The sequence below is a fragment of the Bos mutus genome, chromosome X (assembly GCF_027580195.1).
Source record: "Bos mutus isolate GX-2022 chromosome X, NWIPB_WYAK_1.1, whole genome shotgun sequence".
Lineage (NCBI taxonomy): Eukaryota > Metazoa > Chordata > Mammalia > Artiodactyla > Bovidae > Bos > Bos mutus.
This window is the reverse complement of record NC_091646.1, coordinates 116,701,887-116,724,326: the sequence shown is the minus strand read 5'-3', so window position 1 is coordinate 116,724,326 and position 22,440 is coordinate 116,701,887. Positions and strand designations below refer to the sequence as shown.

At 41.0% G+C, this 22,440-nt stretch overlaps 1 protein-coding gene across 1 annotated transcript in view; it reads left to right on the top strand.

Annotated features, from left to right (window-relative positions):
- Positions 1-15,078: 15,078 nt before the first annotated feature.
- CA5B (carbonic anhydrase 5B) overlaps positions 15,079-22,440 on the top strand; it is a 27,471-nt gene continuing 20,109 nt past the window's right edge. Inside the window, exon 1 of the mRNA XM_005903110.2 lies at positions 15,079-15,216. The gene's annotated coding sequence lies outside the window, so the exon portion shown is untranslated. The remainder of the gene's footprint in view (positions 15,217-22,440) is intronic.

Below are 22,440 nucleotides of genomic sequence, written 5' to 3'. Positions count from 1 at the left end.
CTGGACCATACATACATATTTGGCACAAGGAGTTCTCTGAAAACTTTCCAGTACTTCCATTGTTATTTAAGATTTCATACTTTTTTCTGAATCAATTTAGATTCCTTACAATTTCTAAGAAAAGAAATTCATTCTTTCAGATTTTCTAGTAACTCTCTTGAGCTTTATAGAAAATTTCCCATAAAATATCTATACTTGTTACTATGTTTCCTACATATTTAATACAGAATACATTAATTTTATTCTCATTTTTCCATTAGACTTGCCAGAAATTTTGTTATCTTTTTCAAAGATCATGTTCTTAATTTTTGTTTCTCTTCTTCCTATTTTCTGACTGATCCATCTTATTTACATTTATTAAGTCCTTCTTCTATTTGTTATACTTGTTTTGCTGTTCTTTTTATAACTCTTGAATTGACCAATAAGCTCATTTATTTTTATTCTTAGTTGACAATGAAAACATCTATGGCTATGAATTTTACTCTGAGTACTGCTCTGGCCACATGACATAAGAAGTGTAGATGTACAGAGGCCTCATTATGATTAATTCTCAAAATAGTTATAATCATGGAAAAGGAAAGGATGAAAGTGAAAGTCGCTCACTCATGTCCAACTTTTTGCAACCCCATGTACTATACAGTCCATGGAATTCTCCAGGCCAGAATACTGGAGTGGATAGCTGCTCCCTTCTCCAAGGGATCTTCCCAACCCAGGGATCAAACCCAAGTCTCCTGCATTGCAGGCGGATTCTTTACCAGCTGAGCCACCAGGGAAGCCCAAGAATACTGCAGTGGCTAGCCTATCCCTTCTCCGGGGGATCTTCTCAACCCAGGAATTAAAGCAGGGTCTCCTGCATTGCAGGCAGATTCTTTACCAGCTGAGCTACCAGGGAAGTTATAATCATAGTTTCATTTATTCTATAACTCAGTAATTATTTTGAAAAGTGTTTTCTAAATTTCTAAGTCTTTCTCAGATTTAACTATAAGTATCTATGTATATGCTGTATTTTAAATAGTATTCTTGTTAATCTCAAGTACATTAACTCTTTTAATTTTAGGATTTATAAAAGAAAGTCTTAAAATTGATCCATTAGTAGCCAAGGATATTTCGGATTAATAACTTCAAATGAGCATCTAACAATATTCTTTTTAAAGGAATTGTGAGAACACTGTGCTGAGTAAATTTCCCTTTTTACAATAAAGGTATCATAGGTAACTGTTTCATATTGTTTTAAAGCAAACGTATCAAAATATTAAAATGCTATGAAAAGGGAAATTTCTTAAGGTAGTAAGATTTTTATATCAGGATCAAGCAAATTCTTGACTACGAGCTGATGTGCTCATATGTTTGGATTTGTTTGATATTAGCAAAAGGAATCCGTAGATGTGTGGCCCCAAATGACAGGATTGAAAATAAATTGGCTTTTATAGATCCTGTCAGGTGAATAGAAAGACAAAAGCTCAAGTAACTATTATGAGATACTGTCAATAACTCCACTCCAAATCCAAAGACACCACAAGTTACACATCACATCAGTTCAGTTCAGTTCAGTTGCTCAGTCGTGTCCGACTCTTTGCGACCCCATGAATAGAAAGTACTAAAAATAAATTATTAAATAGTTTGATGAAGATTTCAATGAAACAGACGGAAAACAGAATTAAATACTAGAATTCTTGCCTCTCAGCATACTGTCTTTACTTTCTTACACTTCTCAAAATCTTACACAAAGTTTGGGTTTGTTTTGATGCGCAAATTTTAAGTAATGAACTTCCAGAAGGCTCATTTTTATGTAACTTGCTTCATACAGTGCTCATTTCAGCAATTCCACATATAGCAGCCTAATAACTTAATAGAAACAGTGGTAATGATGACAAAGCACTTTCAAACATTCAGAATATGGTCCTATTACTGCCAGTGTTTAGAGTTTCAAGAATGCAGATTAAAAAGTTGAGACTACTATTGCCATGAGCGATACAAAAGGCACTGAGTCTCCTGAGAGAGGAAAGAGAAATTGATTTCTCTGTGCTTTTTCCTACTCCACAACACTACTGGAAAGCAGTTTCTCGGCACGTAACCACCGATCTGGAGAATGAATTAAATATGAGATCACACAAAAAGGAAACACATGAGTTGGTCTTTTGACTCACATAAGATGCCTTTTAAAGTTCATCAGAGCTGTAAATACATGAGGCGGATATATGCTCCATTTACCTGTGATAAAACAAGATGTAGTAGGGGGGCCAATGTCCCTTTTGAATTTTGACCCTGATTATTCTGCTTCATTGTCACAAATTTACTAAACCTAGAGTACCTAAATCTACTACAGCAAACTGTAAAACCATTTAAAATACATTACTTTATACATTTTTAGTGGTTTTTGCATAATTTATCTGGCTATGCCACATTTAAAAGAAACCAGATGAAACCTTTAATCATGGATTATGGAAATCTTTTGTAAGAAAAAACTCTACACTTCAAAAATTAGCATCTCAATTACATTTAGAGTCACTCACTTTCTAGAATAGAAGTTGTGTATTTTTAATCAAATGTGATCCTTCATAGTTAAATTAGAGTGAAATTGATACATCTACATAATAAACAATTTCAAGAAGTTTCTAATAATTACAAAATATTTTCAGAATAATGAGAAAGGTGACAAAAACAGCTATCATTGGGTTAAGATACATATGGAGGTAAGAGATGTTTCCCTCTGTGCAAATCTATTATCTTTTAACCCAGTGGTTCTCAGTCAGGGGTGATTTTTCCCCCAGAGAACATTCGGAAATATCTGGAGGCAATTTCAGTTGTTACAAATGTGGGGGGCAGGGATAGAGAGCTCTCTGGCATTGAATGGGTAGGTAGAGACCAGGGATGCTGCTAAACATCCTGCAATGCACAGGACAGCCTTCTCCCTGCTCCACCCCACTCCATAACAAAGAGTTATCTGGCCCCACATGTCAATAATGCAAGGCTGAGGAACCCTGTTTTAACCTAAAGATGCCACTTCCATGTGCAGATGCTTTTGGGTAATGGACCATGCATTCCTTCCTAACTATCAGATCAGAAACAGCAACTTGGGCTCTAGTATATTGGAGACAATATTCGGCACTGACACCTTGGTAACTGGCATCATTGCTTTTATTGTTTACTGTACAAATAAATAAGTTGTGTGTCATATTCGAGGAAAACCTCCTAGCTGTATATGTAGTTTGTTTTCTCATTATCTGCTTATATATGAGATCAGGTTCAATGATCCGGGTTCAGCCTTGACTGCTCTGTAGAAGCTGCTTCTTAGGAGTGCACAGTCTACTTTAAAGAGCTCTCAACTTGGACACGTCAGTCTTATGTGGAAAAGAATGCAGAATTTGCATTTAACTTTTACCATTGCTTGTGCAGATGAGCTTTTACTTAGACTTGAATCTTTCCTCTTTTAAAACTCTGTTTTCCTCTGTGGTAACCACAGCATTTCGGTATATTCTAATGAAGCCTCCCCCCGACTTCATATTATCATTAGCCTGACTTATCAATTTTACTAACTCCCATACTTTATATTTGGAGTTATTCCATTAACATAACTAATAAGTAGGAAAAAAGAACCAGTTAAAGACCTAAATAATATTTCTCTAAAGATTATCATTTCATAAACTTATGGGATACTGGTATCTCATTTTATATAATATATAATATGTATTATAATATATCATTATATACCTCTCATTTTATATAATATATATTATATAATTTTTTTCATCATATGTACTATAAGCTTATAATTTATCACTTGCTCTATATTCTGAATTTACTATTTCAATAAGCTCATTTATTTTGTTAAGATGGCTAATGAGAATGTAGAACAGTACAACCTATGATCTTTATTTCTAATTAAACCTCAGTTAATATCATTGTTACTATAACTGATTAATTTTACCTTATCTCACCTACTTTATCTGACTTGCCTAATTAAAATTTCATTTTATTTTTCTGTTTAAGGCTTATGGGGAAAAATCGTGCTTCAATTTTTAGTATGTATTTTGTGGCTAGATTTTGTTCCTTTTAAATATCCCCTCCTTGAATAAACATTTAACTGTTAATATTAAGTAACAAGATTGAAAATGCTTTATAAGAAGAGACCACATGCTGGCAGCATCTTCCTCTAGAGACCAATGAGTTGATTCCAACAAATGGTGTCTGAGGAGGAAGCCACCTCTCCCCTCCTTGTGTCCCCATTGGGGTCCTGCAGGCCCTCACTTTCTACAACATCCTCCAGTTTATTACCTTGAAACTTGGCCAAAAACATCTTTAACTAAAACTCATGATCACTGCCAGTATCACTGTGCATTTCATGCATCATCTTGCACTCATACTTAATGCTTGGCCCATGCATTTAATAATTACTCAAAGGTTGGTTTTAATAATAATGTTCAACTACAGATTTTTGATGGAAAGTTGGAGTCTGTATAGCTTTGGATGTACTGAATGGTTCTATAAGATCTAGCTAGGAAATAAGAATAATGAATAATGGAATTTTAAAACTTAGTAGTAATAAATGAGTTGAGGTCTTTCTAATCACTTTTTATTTTAAGCAAGATACAAGCAATGACAACACTTGTTAAATGTATTAAAGGCTGGGTGACATATAATTTAAATTTAAGGAATGGACTTGCCATGCAAGAGCCATCAGGATAACCTCATGAGTTAGTGGCATCTGGGCATAGGGCTCCTAGTTTTGGCCTCATCCAAGTAAGCTTATATGCAGAGTACATCATGAGAAATGCTGGGCTGGATGAACCACAAGCTGGAATCAAGACTGCCAGGAGAAATATCAATAACCTCACATATGCAGATAACACCACCCTTATGGCAGAAAGTGAAGAACTAAAGAGCCTCTTGATGAAAGTGAAAGAGGAGAGTGAAAAATTTGGCTTAAAGCTCAACATTCAGAAAACTAAGACCATGGCATCCGGTCCCATTACTTCATGGCAAATAGATGGGGAAACAGTGGAAACAGTGGCTGACTTTATTTTGGGGGGCTCCAAAATCACTGCAGATGGTGACTGCAGCCATGAAATTAAAAGAAACTTACTTCTTAGAAGAAAAGTTATGACCAACTTAGATAGCATATTAAAAAGCAGAGACATTACTTTGCCAACAAAGGTCCATCTAGTCAAGGTTATGGTTTTTCCAGTGGTCATGTATGGATGTGAGAGTTGGACTGTGAAGAAAGCTGAGTGCCAAACAATTGATGCTTTTGAACTGTGGTGTTGGAGAAGACTCTTGAGAGTCCCTTAGACTGCAAGGAGCTCAAACCAGTCCATCCTAAAGGAAATCAATCCTGAATATTCATTGGAAAGACTGATGTTGAAGCTGAAACTCCAATACTTTGGCCACCTGATGAGAAGAGCTTCTCATTTGAAAAGACCCTGATGCTGGGAAAGATTGAAGGCAGGAGGAGAAGGGGATGACAGAGGATGAGATGGTTGGATGGCATCACCGACTCAATGGGCATGAGTTTGAGTAAACTCTGGGAGTTGGTGATGGACAGGGAGGCCTGGCATGCTGTAGTCCATGGGGTCACAAAGAGTCAGACACAACTGACCAATTGAACTGAACTGAACTGAAGTAAGCTAAGGACTAGCCCTCTTTGCAAATTTCACTTAATTACTTAACAGTATTTATCTTATAAGCTTTTGTGAGTGTCAAATAAGATCTATATGCTTTATGCTTAAACAATTCCTGGCATATAGTAGTCATTCAATCAATGCTAACTATACTACTATTAATAATAAATTATATAACATGTTCATATTTTGAGGAAAAAATGGAGCAAATGTTGGTGAAGGGTAGATATAAAAGACAAACTCAACAAGTGAAAATTTCCAACTGGCATTTACAATATGAAGGTACAGGAATCTGGGCTAATGATGTGGATACACATAAGGAAACTAGTCCAGGGACAGTGACAGGTCAAGGAAACTATGACCCCTGGACAGCAGACTCCTGTTATACCAGCACAGATATTACACTGCTGCTAGAACCCAAACAGGCAGCCCTCTTTTCTGAAATAGTAATCTTGGGACCAAGATATAGGTTAGTCTTTTCCCTTCTTTCCAGCTGCTTCAATTTTGGCCTCTTCACTAAAGGCAGGGAGATATTCATAATGTAAGAACTACTTTTCGACATGTGGGGAAAAATGTCCAGAGTTACAAACTAAGTACAGTAAACAGAGTTAGGCTTCTCCTTTTGTAAACCTGACTGATTCATCATATCCTTAAGCATTTACTGCTTTATGATTCACTGAGCTCTTGCTGAACTTCCATTATTAACTCTGACATGGTATCTGGCACTTGCTAGGAATTTTACACAAGTGAACTGGATTTGGTCTTAACCAAATATTCATTGAACATCAGCTATATGGTCAGCAGTACTGCAGTCAGAGATGGCGAATGTCCTTGAGAAGCATAAAGTATCGAACTGACAAGTAAGGAAGGACAATACTAGTTTTTCACTTTTAAAAAATTTGTAAACTGACAAAGGAACACACAAAAATGCAGTGCTACAATGATTTTTGGAGCTTTGGTGAAAGTTTCTGGAGGAGGCGATGTTCAGGCTTAGCCTTGTACAATAGATCAGCATCAGAGAGGAGAAAGAACCCAGAGAGAGAAGGTCCTGCGTGGAGACGCAGGGCAGAATGTCTGTATGTGTGGATGGGTTGTGGGAAGCTGGAGGGAAGGGTTGGGACCAGGTAATAAGTGCTTTTACAGACTCTTCCAAGGAGTGTGGACTTCAACTGGTGGCCACCGAAAAGCAAGTTAATGTGCTTAGGTTAGTAGAGACATGCTAAGATCTGCCTATATGACCAGTATGGTGCATAGTATGGGAGAGACCAGTGCCAAGATGCCAGCCATAAGCCAGCTGTAACAAGTCAGGGAGGAAGTGGTGGTGCATTAGTGAGGACAGTGCCAATTGGTGTGGAGAAGTGGGGACAGATGCAAGAGACCTTTAGGAGGCAGAAACTACAGGGCCTCAGAGTCACTGATTATGACTGATTGTGGAGAGTGTGGATGTGAAGGCAGTCAAGAACCACAGGGATGTCTAGCCTGGGAAAACTGAGTAGAAGGAAACAGTGCTACTCTGCTCACAGATCAGAAGGGGCAGGAAGGAAGGAGAGAGTGAGGTCAGCAGGATGCGCATCAAGGTTGAGAGACTTACAACGAGGAGCAAGGAGACAGCTGATGTGCTCAGCTCTTCTGTTCCTTGTGTTCTTGGAATCCACTCATCTGTTCTAAGTCAAAACTTGTTCCCAAAGTCCCTTGGATCTGATCCTCCACCAGGGCAACCACCTCCTCCTCACTCCCATCCTGAGAAAGCTTTCTTTTTCTGGGCTTTTCTGGTCACGTCACTTAGCTCAGGAACTGGTTTTTCAGATTACATAGCACCTACCTCAACCCCACTGGCTTTCTTCCTCATATCTGCTCATAATTTAAAATACCACAGAACACTGCAGAATTAGTAAACCTGAATGAAAACTGATATATCCTTCAGTCCAGGGTGTGGAAACAATAACTTAGGTCCAGAGAGGGTGGCATAGTCAATGTCACCTATTATGCTCAAACTCCCCTTCTCCTGCTTCCACTTTTCATTCATTTGTTCTACTAATTCTTGTCCTTTTTTTCCTCCCTACAGAGCCTCACTGGCGCCCCCTGGTTGTTAGAGGCACTATGAGCTGCCACACTAAAAAAAACTGCACACTAAAAACTCAGTCATGAGTCCTGTTCTGCCTTCCTTGTTCTCCTTCTTGTTGTTTATATTGAGGTCATCGGGCTTCCCTGGTGGCTCAATGGTAAAGAATCCGCCTGCCAATGCAGGAGACACGGGTTTGATCCGTGGGTAGGGAAGATCCCCTGGAAAGGGAAACGGCAACCCACTCCAGTATTCTCGCCTGGGGAATCCCATGAACAGAGGAGCCTGGTGGGTTATAGTTCATGGGGTCGTAAAGAGTCCGACATGACTGAGCGAGTAAACAACAACATTTCCACATCGAAATCTTCATTCGCACCCCAGGGCCTGTGACAGAGAATCTGAAATCTCTGGCCTCTAAGATCTGAACCCAGTAGTCGGATGCACCTACACTATTGCCTCCACTCTGAGCCATTCTACCAGCCAGTACCAGCTACCTTTGTTCTTTGTATATTTATACTATATTTTTAACTTGAATACTATGAAATGTTTCTTTTTTTTTAACCTTTAAATGTCTTAGCCGTAATTCCAGGTCTACCTCTACTATCATTTTCTTTGAGAAACCTTTCTTATCCTTTTTTGGGTAAAGTTTTAAAATAGTCCAATCTAACTTTTTATCCTTTCCTCCTGTATTCTCATAGTATCTTTTTTCACATTCATACATGCAGCTATAGCCAACATGATTTACTTTTGTATCCTACAAAATTGAAACTTCCTAGAGGGCAAAACTATATTTGGTTCTTTTTTTTTTTTTTTTTGCATTTCTCATGGTCCATGAATATTTGACTGCTAAATTGACTAATTCTTATCATAAACTGGATTTCTAAGCTCCAAACTGTTGGAAATGAAGTGTCTTGGGTGCATTATAATTTTTTTTCTCATTCCTAGATAGAAGAAAAAAACTTCCTAGATGGGTAAAAAGAAAACCAACTTTATGATAGCATTTATCATAAACAAGACTTTAAAATTATTTTTGTGTTTATCTTTATATTCTATGCTCTACTTTAAGATGAGAAAATCTCATGATATTCAATCCTAGGATATTCAAAAGATTCATCAAATTTTACAGGTTAACAGTCACAACCATTATGAACTTTGACTTATTTTTCAGACTAACATTATTTTATTTCAGTGAAAGTTAATCACTACTGCTGGGAAATGAAAACTAAACAAACTGAGTAACTGTAATTTTGCCCAAGTTGTATTCCTAGAGTGGGGATCTAAAGAACATTTTCTTGAAAGGGGTGCATGTGTATCTGTGTGTCTGTGAATTAAGACAAATAAATTATATTAAGTCCCATGCAGTAAAAGCAAGGATGGACTAAGTCTTCTGATATTTTCTCTTAGATGTTCAATTATCTACATTGCTTCTTGGATGTTATATTGAAATTTTTTCATGCTCTTGGCCTATAATGCTTGTTTTTCCAGGCCAAAATTCTTTTTTTTTTTTTGGCCATGCCTAGTGGCATGTGGGGTTTCCTTGGTAGCTCAGCTGGTAAAGAATCCACCTGCAATGCAGGAGACCCCAGTTCAGTTCCTGGGTCAGCAAGATCCCCTGGAAAAGAGATAGGCTACCTACTCCAGTGTTCTTGGGCTTCCCTGGTGACTCAGATGGTAAAGAATCCACCTGTAATGCAGGAGACCTGGGTTCGATCCCTGGGTTGGGAAGATCCCCTGGAGGAGGGCATGGCAACCCACTCCAGTATTCTTGTCTGGAGAACCCCCATGGATAGAGGAGCCTGGTGGGCTACAGTCCATGGGGTCACAAAGAGTCGGACATGACTGGGTGACTGAACTGACTGATACTTTACTCAGAGTCCACTGATGTTAATGTTAATATCATCCCTCCCCAACCCACCTTCACAGAAGCATCCAGAATAATGTTTGAGTGACACTGAGCACTGTAGCCCAACAAAGTGACACATAAACTTAACTATTACACCTTGTTGCCCCAAATTTCTTGTCTCTCCCACAGTTCTCTGTTCTTGTCCACAATCTTTCACTCCCTCCCAGAGTTCCTTCTCTCATCATTCTTTTCTATCAAATAATTATTTTTCTCCCACAATTTTTCCTTTACTTACAAAATTCCCCATTGTCTCCCACACTTCTCCATTCTCTTCTATAATTATCCCTTTCTCTCACAATTTTCTGTTCTGTTCCACAATTTCCCATTTTCTCCTAAATTGGGCAATTCTTTCTCCTAAAAAAGTGTTCATTCTCTCTCACAAGTCTCTGCTCTCTCACACAATTGTTTATTATAGCAAGTAACTAAAAATCTTCTAATTCTATCTTTAAATGTGTATTTCTACCTGCCTATGAATTCTCTGAAGATGGAAAAATCATATGTTTCATATAACATACTATATATTTCTCTCCTCTATATCAGTACTACTCAAAATGTGTCCTACCACCTGGTGCCAATTCTGACAGTTACTAGGATGAGAAGAGGAACTTGCCCCAGAAGGGAAAACAACTCAGTGTTTGCTTCATCAGTGAAGTCTTGCTATGAAGAAAAGAAAATGTTATCCTAACTAAACATTGTCCTTAGTGACAGATCAGATTTACATTCTAGTTCAAGTTTCTTATCTCAGTTTGGACCAGTAACTAACAGTTACTGGTACCTGAGAAGCACTGCCTTTTTTTCCATTTATAATCTAGTTCCTGGTGTGTAAATAAACAGTCACTGAAGTAGTTGATACATGGGCACTGAAGAGATAAAGAAATCGGTGAATCTTGAATAACATCATTCATCCAGCAACATTGAAAGAGCATCCACAGATGTGCCAGGTACTGTGTTAAGTGCTGGGAATACAAAGTTGAACCAACTGGTCAAAGTCCCTGCTCTCATGGTATTTACATTTAGTAAACAATCAACAAACAATCAGTATACAAACATATATATGTTTGTATACTGGATTGTTTGTTGATTATATATATAATTATATATATAATTATATATATATATATAATTTCAATAGTGAGATATAACATGAAGAAAATTAAACAAATAATGTGACAGAGAGGGAGAAGTTAGGCTGCTATTCAAAGTGTCTTTTGTAAACATCAGGTTTATATCTCCTGGGAGATTCCTTGAAAGGCAGAACTTCAGTGCAGATTCCGGAACCACTGAGAGGCTCCACTGTAACAAGATCTCCAGGTGATCCATACACCCAGTACAGACTGAGAGGCTCTAGATATAACATCAGATATGGATGTTAAGAGAGACATCTCTAAAGAGATGGCATTTTAGCTGAACCCTGAAAGATGAGAAAAAGCAGCCATGTAAATCTAGGCAAAGAATAGTCCAAACAATGGGAAAGGTGAAGGAAAATGTTCTGAGATAGGAGTGGACAAGGGAAGACCAGTGTGGATGGGACAGAGTTTGAGAGAGGGACCTTGAACTCTCTACTGTCAGGTATTTATCAAAAGCCCTGGAGAACTGTGGGTTTTCCTGGTGGCTCAGGCGGAAAAGAATCTGCCTGTGATGAGGGAGACCTGGGTTCAATCCCTGGTTCAGGAAGATCTCTTGAAGAAGGGAGTGGCTACCCACTTCAGTATTCTTGCCTGGAGAATCCTATGGACAGAGGAGCCTGGCAGGCTACAGTCCATGGGGTTGCAAAGAGTGAGACATGACTGAGTGACTAACACTACGTCTAGAGAACTGTAGATTTGGAGTGACTATACAAAAGCCCTGTTTCCACTGTTTCCCCATCTATTTGCCATGAAGTGATAGGACTTTATTTTTTGGGGCTCCAAAATCACTGCAGATGGTGACTGCAGCCATGAAATTAAAAGACGCTTACTCCTTGGAAGGAAAGTTATGACCAACCTAGACAGCATATTAAAAAGCAGAGACATTACCAACAAAGGTCCATATAGTCAAGGCTATGGTTTTTCCAGTGGTCATGTAGGGATGTGAGAGTTGGACTGTGAAGAAAGCTGAGCACCGAAGAATTGATGCTTTTGAACTGTGGTGTTGGAGAAGACTTTTGAGAGTCCCTTGGACTGCAAGGAGATCCAACTGTGGTGTTGGAGAAGACTTTTGAGAGTCCCTTGGACTGCAAGGAGATCCAACCAGTCCATCCTAAAGGAAATCAGTCTTGGGTATTCATTGGAAGGACTGATGCTGAAGCTGAAACTCCAATACTTTGGCCACCTGATGCGAAGAGCTGACTCATTTGAAAAGACCCTGATGCTGGGAAAGATTGAGGGCAGGAGGAGAAGGGGCTGACAGAGGATGAGATGGTTGGATGGCACCACCAACTCAATGGACATGAGTTTGGGTAAACTCCAGGAGTTGGTGATGGACAGGGAGGCCTGGTGTGCTGCGGTTCATGGGGTCGCAAGGAGTCAGACACGACTGAGTGACTGAACTGAATTGAACTGATACAAAAGCCCTGGATCAAGACCTCTTTTCTACAAATCAGGGACACCAGATAGGGTTTTGCATGCAGCCACTCACCCATTCTGCACCCATGATAGACATTGTTAATCAATCACAGAACTTCTTCCTTCTGAGTCTAGACAAAGCCACAAAAGTCAACAGTTATTCAAGCAGCCACTACAAATGACTCCAAGTTGACATATGAGTTGAAACATATTTGCCATCCTGGGGAGAAATTATCAAATTGCTACCCTGAATTAAGTCAGACCATTAAGGGTCTGTGTATTTGGATGAACAGAAAAGTTTTGATAGTTCATAGGACTGATTAATGCGCTGTGCTTAGTGATTGTGCCAACAGTTTACATTGAGGGGACCTGTGTTTAATTCCGTATTTCCCACTTAGGTTACAACATCATCTACACAGAGAAATGGGATTTCTTCCAGGACTAAAATTCAAGAAACACTTCATTTCTAAAAGAACAAAAGGTTGATTTTTATCTTATGAACATTGAAAGACCTTTGCTGCTGCTGCTGCTAAGTCGCTTCAGTCATGTCAGACTCTGTGCGAACCCATAGACGGCAGCCCACCAGGTTCCCCCGTCCCTGGGATTCTCCAGGCAAGAACACTGGAGTAGGTTGCCATTTCCTTTTCCAATGCATGAAAGTGAAAAGTGAAAGTGAAGTCGCTCAGTCGTGCCTGACTCTTAGTGACCCCATGGACTGCAGCCTACCAGGCTCCTCTGCCCATGGGATTTTCCAGGCAAGAGTACTGGAGTGGGTTGCCATTGCCTTCTCCGTGGAAGACCTTTAAATGATAGCTGTTTCCGTGTTTCTATTGCCATTCATAAGCTTGGGGGGCAAATCTCTGGTTGATTTAAAACAACTATTTTGGATCTGATGGCCTATTCACTTAAAAGCTAATCTTATCATCAGCTGCATTATTCTCCTTCCATTAAGTTCTGCTTTCCCTGGTTCCTTTAACTATTTCATTTATCCAGTAATACCTATATTTTAGTAAACTACTTCAAATCATTTGTGGAAGGAGGTGAAGTATGACTAACTGCACAAAAATCGACTCATTAATTTGTACAGCCTGTATTTGGACCAGTTTCTGTGAGTTCATTTTTAGGGCAAAAAATGACTGACAGTTGAAATATTTTATAAATGAGACAGAGTTTTCAGGGTCAGGGTGAGCTTAATGAAAGCGTTCAGTTGAAAAATGTTCTTTTCTCTGTGTTCCTTCTAGCACAATACTGTGAATATTCCCACTATCTTCAAGCCAGAAATGCAGTGGAGGGTGGGAAGAGAACAAAAAGTAACCAAATATGCTATCATAAAATCTTTATTTGTTGGCTTTTGAAGATATAGTGAAAGTCGCTCAGTCCAGTCTGACTCTTTGTGACCCCATGGACTATACAGTCCATGGAATTCTCCAGGCCAGAATACTGGAGTGGGCAGCCTTTCCCTTCTCCAGGGGATCTTCCCAGCCCAGGGATCGAACCTCAGATTCTTTACCAGTTGAGCCACAAGGAAATCCCTTATATATTTGAAGATATACAAGTAGCAAATTTTATTGCTTAGAAGGGGAAATGTTATCTTTCTACACAAAAGGGTTTCAGTGAAGATTTACTGAGAATTTATTGTGTAAAGAAGCATACTAAGTCCTATAAAAGTTTGCTCCTATGTTTGCTCCCCCAAAATATTCCTATTAATCAAATCAGGAAGACCTGTGATTACCAAATCCTTTTCTACCTATCAATTTATCGCCACATCTTTTTCTCATCATTTCTTGTCATGTCCCAATCCAAGTTGGAACTACTTCATTTTGCAACTCCTTGAGGCTCGTCAGGGGAGCATGTACTCAATAAATATGATTTGAGTGAATGAATCAAACATTTCTGTACAGGGGTGGGAAAGCTTGTTATAACCTCTATACACTTTCCTTGTGGACCCAGAGTTGTAAATGGAGAGAATGCGGCTAGCAGAACAATGTGGCAACCTGAGTTTCAGTCTAAATGTGATAATGTCTTGACAGGCCTTAGACAGCAAGAGCTCACTGGAGCCAGAGGCATCAGGAAATACATGAGTTCTGCTTACTCCATTGATCTCCTAGCCTTTAAGGTCCCATGAGGGACTAGAAGGGGCTTCCCAGGTGGCGCTAGTGGTAAAGAACCTGCCTGCCAACGCAGGAGACATAAGAGATGCGGGTTCCACCCCTGGGTTAGGAAAATCCCCTGAAGAGGCCACGGCAACCCACTCCAGTATTCTTGCTTGGAGAATCCCATGGACAGTGGCTTACGGTCCATAGGGTCACAAAGAGTCGGATACTACTGAAGCGACTTAGCAAGCATGCACAAGGGACTAGAAAGAACGCGGGTGACAGTTCTGGTTTAAAGAACTTGAAAACTCACTGGGATGGCACGGTTCCTTAATTCCAGTCTGGAGGACATGAAAACTGGGTCAAAGAAACTGGGGTAAAGTGTAAATGCAAACTAGAGGAAAGAATCACGGTTGCAAGATCTGTCCAGTGTTTGCGTTTCCCTGAATCACCTGTTCTCAGTATATCTAGTCTTGATGTTTGGAAATGGGAAACTTGAGAAAAGCGATTTTTTAGACGAGGCACTTAAGCCCGCCATCTGACTTCAGGCGACAAAACTTTGCCAGAACTCAGTTCCCAGGACCCAAGAGGGCTTCTTTAGACTCAAGGTGGGCGCCGCCCACACGACCTCGAATTCCTGCAACAAAGTCCTGCTCCAAGGCGGGAGCTTGAGCCGCTAAGCATGGCTTGAGGGGCGGGACCAGAGAGGAATGCAGGGGCGTTACCAAGGTGGAGGGGGCGGGCCCAGGCGGAACTCAGGGTGGGGTCCTAAAGAAAAGGGAGTGGCTTTGGAGCGAGAGACATAGCCAGGCCAACGGGCAGGGACAGGATCGGCCTGGAGGGGCGTGGCTATCCCATATGGGGCGTGACCTAGAGGGGTACGCGCTTGGTCGGGGCTGTGGGCGAGATGGAGGCGTGGCTACGATGGCCAAGCGCTCCTGCTGCGAGTCCTTGACTGGAGCAAGCCGCAAGGTTCGTTCTCTGGGGAAAGGCTCAGGTAAGGATGGGTAGCCACGTAGATTGGGGACTATACCGGAGGCAGGCCGGGTCTCGGGGCCGGACAGCTGTTGGTCCTGCGAATTTACTGCGGAGGTCCGTAGGGCATCGCCCCCACCTGTTCTCCTCGCCCCGGAGACCTCTTCTACTGTGGGAGTCACCAACCAAATGGCTGCACCTCCTTTAGGATTATTTGCAGTCGACGGGTAAACAGCTGTCTCAGGGAACTTGTCGGGGCATAAGGGTAGTTACTTGGGAGGGAGTTTTGCTAGGGGTGGTTGGACGTGAATAACTCAATAAAGTCCAACCTGCTGTGAAATAGCTTGAAATTGGAATAAGGACTACAAATCTGAGATTGCAGATCCAAAAACTGAGGCGCAGCAAACTGGGAATGACTTGGGTCTTCCCTGCATTCCCCCCCCCGCCCCCCCCCATATGTCTGGGTCTGAGAACGGAGTCATAACCACCCCCAGGGCAGGGTATCTGCAGCACAGCTGTGTCACGTGGACAAATCTGAGCGTTCTCCATTCCACAATTCCCTCTTGCCTTTTTGTTTTGTGCCCCGCCCCAGAACTGGAGGAGAACCTCTGTAGAACAAACATTGTTGATGTCTGTTTTGAGTCTTTGTGGCATTCAGTGTTAAAATTCAGTGTTAAATGCTACTGCCCTGAGGCTGGTGCCAACTTGTTAATATAAGTACCCTCCTCTGGCGTCTTTTCACTGGGAAACTGAGAAATTTGAGAAGTTAATGTGTACACCTTGATTTGGACAGAACTTGTTCTCACCCAGCCACTGAAAACCACATTGCTTTCTGCTTCCCCTTCTTCCTTTACTACTAATCTGGCCATCTTCACTCTGCTATTAAAAACCTTGCTGGAATATGCAAGGGAGTAGCTAGATTTCTCTGAGGGAAGCTGTCCTAGACCCTACCCCTCTCCTCCCTTGCACATCCTACAGAAGGATCACTGTTTTTGCACATTTCGGGGAATGGAAAGCCTTTCAGCTATCTGGAGCTTTCTTCCTTTACTCAGACAATTTTTACATAATAGCAGGACTAAAATTCACCAAAAGGTCAAGAGCAGCAGGACACCATTCTCTCTGTACACTCCTGCCTTGTTGTCCTAGGGGCCAGGCAAAAGGCTGTGACTGCTAACAGTCAGAACTCAATAAAGACTGAGTGACTTATGAGGAAATATGTGTATTTTGGAAATCTGATGGAAGGAGGGAAATGCATTTCATCTCACTGGCCGCACTGGGGAAGTTAATTACAGCACGCAAAACAGCTACTAGAAATGTATTCTGAAACCTTCGACAATCCCAGATTGGGATCCTGCTATCAGAGAAGTGGGTGAGAAGAAACTCAGCTTTTTCAGTCAAGACATGGCAACATAACCCCTAATTTCCATGTCAGGGAACTGCAAAAGGCTTGCTTCCTTTGGAAATGAAGAGGTGAGAAACGGAAAAGTGAATCTGATGAAAATCAGGCATTTTTTTTCAATGTAATTGTAACCTTTAGTTACAGTACCTTTTTTTTTTTTTTTTGCTGTTTTGCATGTATTATAAATTGCTTAATCAGGCAGAGTTCAAATTACTGTCGTTTAATGCATGATTTATGAATGATTTTTTAAAGGCTTTCAGAATCTTTTTTTTTCTCACACATTTCCAAGTCTGCAAAACAGATAAGGGATGTATTAGTAAGATCCAGGGACATACATAAATAATTAGCAATAACAAAGGCTCTTCTGGGGCCCCTTCATCCCATGGTCCCATCTTTAAGGACACACATAAGTAAGGACAGATTTTCTGTGACACCCATTAATGTCTGCTAGTAGTTCACTGTTACGTATTATGGTTGATAATTAAACATTTGTGGTTTCACTAGCTTGGGCTTTATAAGACCCATGGGTAAATTTAAATAACCACCTCACCTCTCAATAAATTCTACCTTTTAATGTAACAGAGGGGATTGGCCTTTGGCTTTAGCATAAATAATCTCATGTATTGTTACAGGTATTGTAACTGAGCATTAGCTAACTTTTCTTTCTATTTGGATTTCCCTGGAACCTTCTTGCCCCTGACCTTTCATGCTCCCTTCCTTCCTTGATTGCATTTGACTTCCCTTTCTCTGCTGCTGCTGCTGCTAAGTCGCTTCAGTTGTGTCCGACTCTGTGCGACCCCATAGATGGCAGCCCACCAGGCTCCCCCGTCCCTGGGATTCTCCAGGCAAGAACACTGGAGTAGGTTGCCATTTCCTTCTCCAATGCATGAAAGTGAAAAGTCAAAGTGAAGTCGCTCAGTCGTGTCTGACTCTTAGAGACCTCATGGACTACAGCCTACCAGGCTCCTCCGTCCATGGGATTTTCCAGGCAAGAGTACTGGAGTGGGGTGCCATTGCCTTCTCCGTCCCTTTCTCTAGGCCTCCCTAATCACTCCATTTTGTTAGTCTCCCTCTAGATACCTGTTACCCCTGGGGGAGGGGATTTTGCTTCTTTTTCTAGCCTCACGTCTCCTGAGCAGCAGCGCTGCATTGCCAACTCTCCCTAGACCTCTGCTCTTGCCTGCCGCCGCCCCAGTACCTCAAATCCAGTAGGGTTAGCAATAAGAGCACCATCTTTCCCTCCTCGCCCGCTGTGCCCAGTTCTGTTTCTCTGTTCAGGGATTCATCCTCGTTCTACCATGAGGTAGACTATTCTACCATATTCTCTCACTTGAATTATTGGAATTTCATTTCAAACTCCACATACCCAAATCCAATCTACGGATTTCCCACCCAAAACCTTTTCCACACACAGCCTTCCCGTCTCAGTTCATGGCAACTCCATCCTTGCAGTTGTTTAGGCCAAGAATCTGCCAGTGTTCCTTGACTGCTTTCTTTCACATCTTACAGGCTGTGTCCCCAAGATACAGCCAGTGCCCAACCACTTCCCACCACGTCCACTGCAGCATCTTTAGTTGTAGCCCCTGGATTATCCTGAATGGGGTCCCTGCTTCTTTCTTACATTCTGGTCATTTTCCAATAGGGTACCCTGAATGACATTTTTAAAATGTATTTCAGATTAAATTCCTCCTCTACTCCAAAAACTCTACTGTGTCCCCACAGTGGGGAACCTTTACAATGGCCTAGAAATCTGCTTAGCATTCATTACCTCTGGACCCCATCTCGTACTGCCTTACTTCTGCTTTGCTGCACTCCTGCCATATTGGCCTCCTCACTGTCCCCTGAATGTGCCAGACAAGCTCCCACCTCAGGGTTTTTGCACAGGCATTTCCCTCTGCCTGGAATAACCCTCCTCCTGAAAGCCGTATAACTAATTCTTTCACCTCCTTCTCAATAAGGTCTCTCCTGAGCAATTTCACCTTCTCAATAAGGTCTTTGCTCAAATTTCACCTTCTCAATAAGGTCTCTCCTGAGCAATTTATTTAAAACCCAACACCCCCTCCCCTGTAGCACTACAAATTCACCTTACCCTGCTCTACTTTTCACTGAACGTATTTTAGTTTAATTGTCCACAACGTTGCTATTTATCATATTTGATTGATGTCCTCATGAATGACAGAATAAGAGTGATGGATTGAATGGCTTTCCTGGCTCCCCTGTTTGCCTAGTCCCATCCATCCTGTGCCAAGCTGACAGAGTCATCAGAAACCATCAGTGCTTCATCCTGTACACATGGAATAACATCTGAAAGTCACCTTGTCTCTTGGAAATCAATATTCCCTTAATTAATCTCAAATCTCTATCCAGCTCTACCTTCCACTGTGTTCCCTGAGTATCTGCTTAGCCAACACCTTGAAAAATACTCATAGAAGACTTGGGATGATGGGAAGTTCTGATACACTTGGCTTTGTTACAAAAAAAAGGATTTGGGTTTTGTTTTTGTCTAAAAACACAAAAAGTAATCTTCAGAGTCAGTGTTCTCCTTCAGTGAGGTCAGCGGCATTCTTCGGGGACACAGGTTCAGCTCTCCAGACTACTACGTGCACCCCACCCCTGGGTGGGCCCTGGGGAGACTACTGTGAGTGAGGGTCATGTTAGATCGTCTGGAGCTCTCATTTCCCCCTAACCCTAGACAGCCAGTGTCGAAGTGGACAGGAGACACTTCCTCTGGGCCATGTGTCATTAGCCTCAGTGCTGTTCACAGACAGCACGACTGTAGCTTGCAGGGCAGTCCCCCACTGGCCATGGCCCCAGCAGTCAGCCCCAGCCTATGATGTCAGCTCACCCTGGCCTCAGTGCTTTCCTGATTGCTCTCTGTGGAGCTAGACCAAGGATCAGTTACCCAGACTTCTCCAGGTGCCATGCCAACAGGCCTCAGATTCCCCACCCAGCTCCATAGGCAGGGCCAAGTGTGTGCCCATTTTTCTGTACAATTCCCTCAGTCATCAGGCATGTCTGTGGCCTTGTCTTATCACGACCTTCCCTTTGAAGGACAAACCAGTATCTTACACTTGGCACTGTCTTCCTGGGCATTAGTAAGTGTCTTCTACCATCCAGATTTTAAGCAAGAAAGGAGTCCTTTTTCACATGTTTGCCCACCTTTTCTGACACTGAGATTGATTACTGAACAAACCCAAGGCTCTTCCCATTTCAACTCAACCCCAGTTGTCCTCTCTGGCCTTGGCTCTTAAGCAGTCCATCCATCCCCTAAATTTCCTTATCATTCCTCCCCGGCCATCTCTCTGCCTTTGCCCCACCTGTTAAAACTGTCTCCTGTGACCCATGGTTCCAGATGATACCTGTTCCTGAAAGTTAAAGCCTCTACCCTCTATGTTCTCATTGAATTAAGTCAGGGCTGTCATCAGATCTGACTTTGATTAAGAAGTATTTAATTATGCTAAGTGAAATAAGCCAGACTCAGGGAAAAAAATATTCTATGAGTCCACTGTGGAGTAGGCAAGTACATGGAGACAGAAAGAATAGAGGTTCCTGGGGGCTATGAAGTAGGAAGGAATGGGGAGTTATTGTTTAATGGGTACAGAGCTTGTTTTGAGGATGATGAAAAAGTTTTGGGTATAGATAGTGGTGATGGTTACACAACATTGTGAATGTATTTAATGCCACTGAAATGTATACTTTAAAAAGGTGAAAACAATATGTATATTTTACTCAATGAAAAAGTAACTTAAAGAGAGAAGTTATTTGTTTAAATAGTTTTTCTTTGTAGATGGCAAGCTTGTGAGAATAAGGAGAAAACATAACTTTATTATCTTAACCCAGCACAATGCTTTACATGAGATAATCACTCATTATTGCTTCAATACAGGAATGGAAGTCAATGGAAAGAAGAGCAGAATTAAGGCAAGGTTTCCCCATATCTCTTAGCAATTTTGAAATTTTACAAATTGATTTTATCAGAGAGAATCCTATTTAGTTGGAATTACTTGATAATACTGTCTTAAAAAGAAAATAATGACATTAAAAATCATCTAAAGCTGCTTTGTAGTTTCTTAATTTTTGTACTTATATCATGGGTAGCATTTTAGCTAATTCAATTTGAGTAATAATAATTTTCATTTATGTAATACTTAACAGGATTTTCTGGGCTTTTCTCAGATCTTACACTATTTGAAGTCACAGAAAGTCAACTTCTTGTGCAGTGTTACTGAATGTTTTTCCTGCTCCTCTGGTTCTGGATTCTTTCTTGCATAAATTGAAGGACGTACATTAAATCTTAATCTTTTTTGTTTTCTTTGCGGCTGTGCTGTGTGGCATGCAAGATCTTAGTTACCTGATCAGGGATTGAACCCATGCCCCCTGCATTGGGAGCCTTAACCACTGGACTGCCAGGGAACTCCCTTCAGTCTTAATCTTACACATTTCCATTCATATACTCCTTTGACCCTGCTGACCCGTGATTATAGATTATACTGTTTCATGCTAGACATAGTCTTATAAATTAGAAGCATAAAGTTCTGAACCTGAGCGCTAATCCAAGATTAGAGTGGAGATATCAAGAGAGAAATGAAGTATTTACTTTAAGGGATAGGTAGGCATTGAGAAAGTATCTGGTTACTGGGCTGTTGTGCTGTTTTTAAGTTTAAAAAACTGATAGTTTTCATATTCTGCCAATAAACTATTGCCAAGGGCTATTTCATACAGATAATTTTCATGGAGAACAAACTATGAATTTGGAGGATATTTTCCCTGGCTTCCCTGATAGCTCAGTTGGTAAAGAATCTGCCTGCAATGCAGGAGACCTGGGTTCGATCCCTGGGTTGGGAAGATCCCCTGGAGAAGGGAAAGGCTACCCACTCCAGTATTCTGGCCCAGAGAATTCCACGGACAGTCTATGGGGTCACAAGAGTTGGACACGACTGAGTGACTTTCACTTTCATTTTCATATGGAAAATAAAATAATGGATAAGTTTCTAAGATTTCTTGGATTTGTTTCAAATAATTCAGAGAGGGAAAGTGGTGGGTTGGACACAAATAAAACTTGCTTAGCCACCAAGAAATAATTGATGAAATGCAGTACCAAGTACATAGGTGGTTTTATTACAGTATTTTGACTATTTCTATAAGTTTGAAGTTTTCCAAAATAAAAAAATTTTAAAAAGCAGAAATAGATTCTGAATTGATGTGGCAAATTGTCCACTCTTTAACCTTGCTCAGTTAATTGTTAATGATATTTCAAATATTAAGATTTTTGAAAATAAGGTACTCATTTGACTCAAGGCACTATCAAGATAATGTCTTGAAATTTCATTATCAGTCTCTATTTGAAATCGTGTCAGACTTTGCATATCTTAAATAAGGTATATTTTTACATACCCATGCCCTTAAAAATGTATATATGCAAACATACACATAAAACTATGAACAAAAGTGATTTTAACTTGGTTTGAGAATATCAAATACCCTCTGGCAATGCAGACACACTTTAGGTGTCACTGGCCTAAAGACCCTAGGTAGGGAGCTAGGCTTGCAGGAGAGGAGCCTCCCTGGGAGTCACGAGCTCCCTATCAGTCTCCTTTCCTTTAGACCATGCACCTCCACTCCCTTAGTTTGGTGTGTTCATTGGCAAAGTGATGTGTACAACAGAGGGCATGGCCCCGGGCTGAAAGGCTGGCTTGTCACCACGCTGTGCTTCATGTTACAATACGGGTGTGGGCACATGGTTTGTGGGGAGCCAGTTATAGAGATCTGTCTGGAGCCCTCACTTGTGCTTTGCAGGGCAGTGGCAGGAAGTAACTCTGTTCTCTGTGTCCTGCGTTCACTGGACAC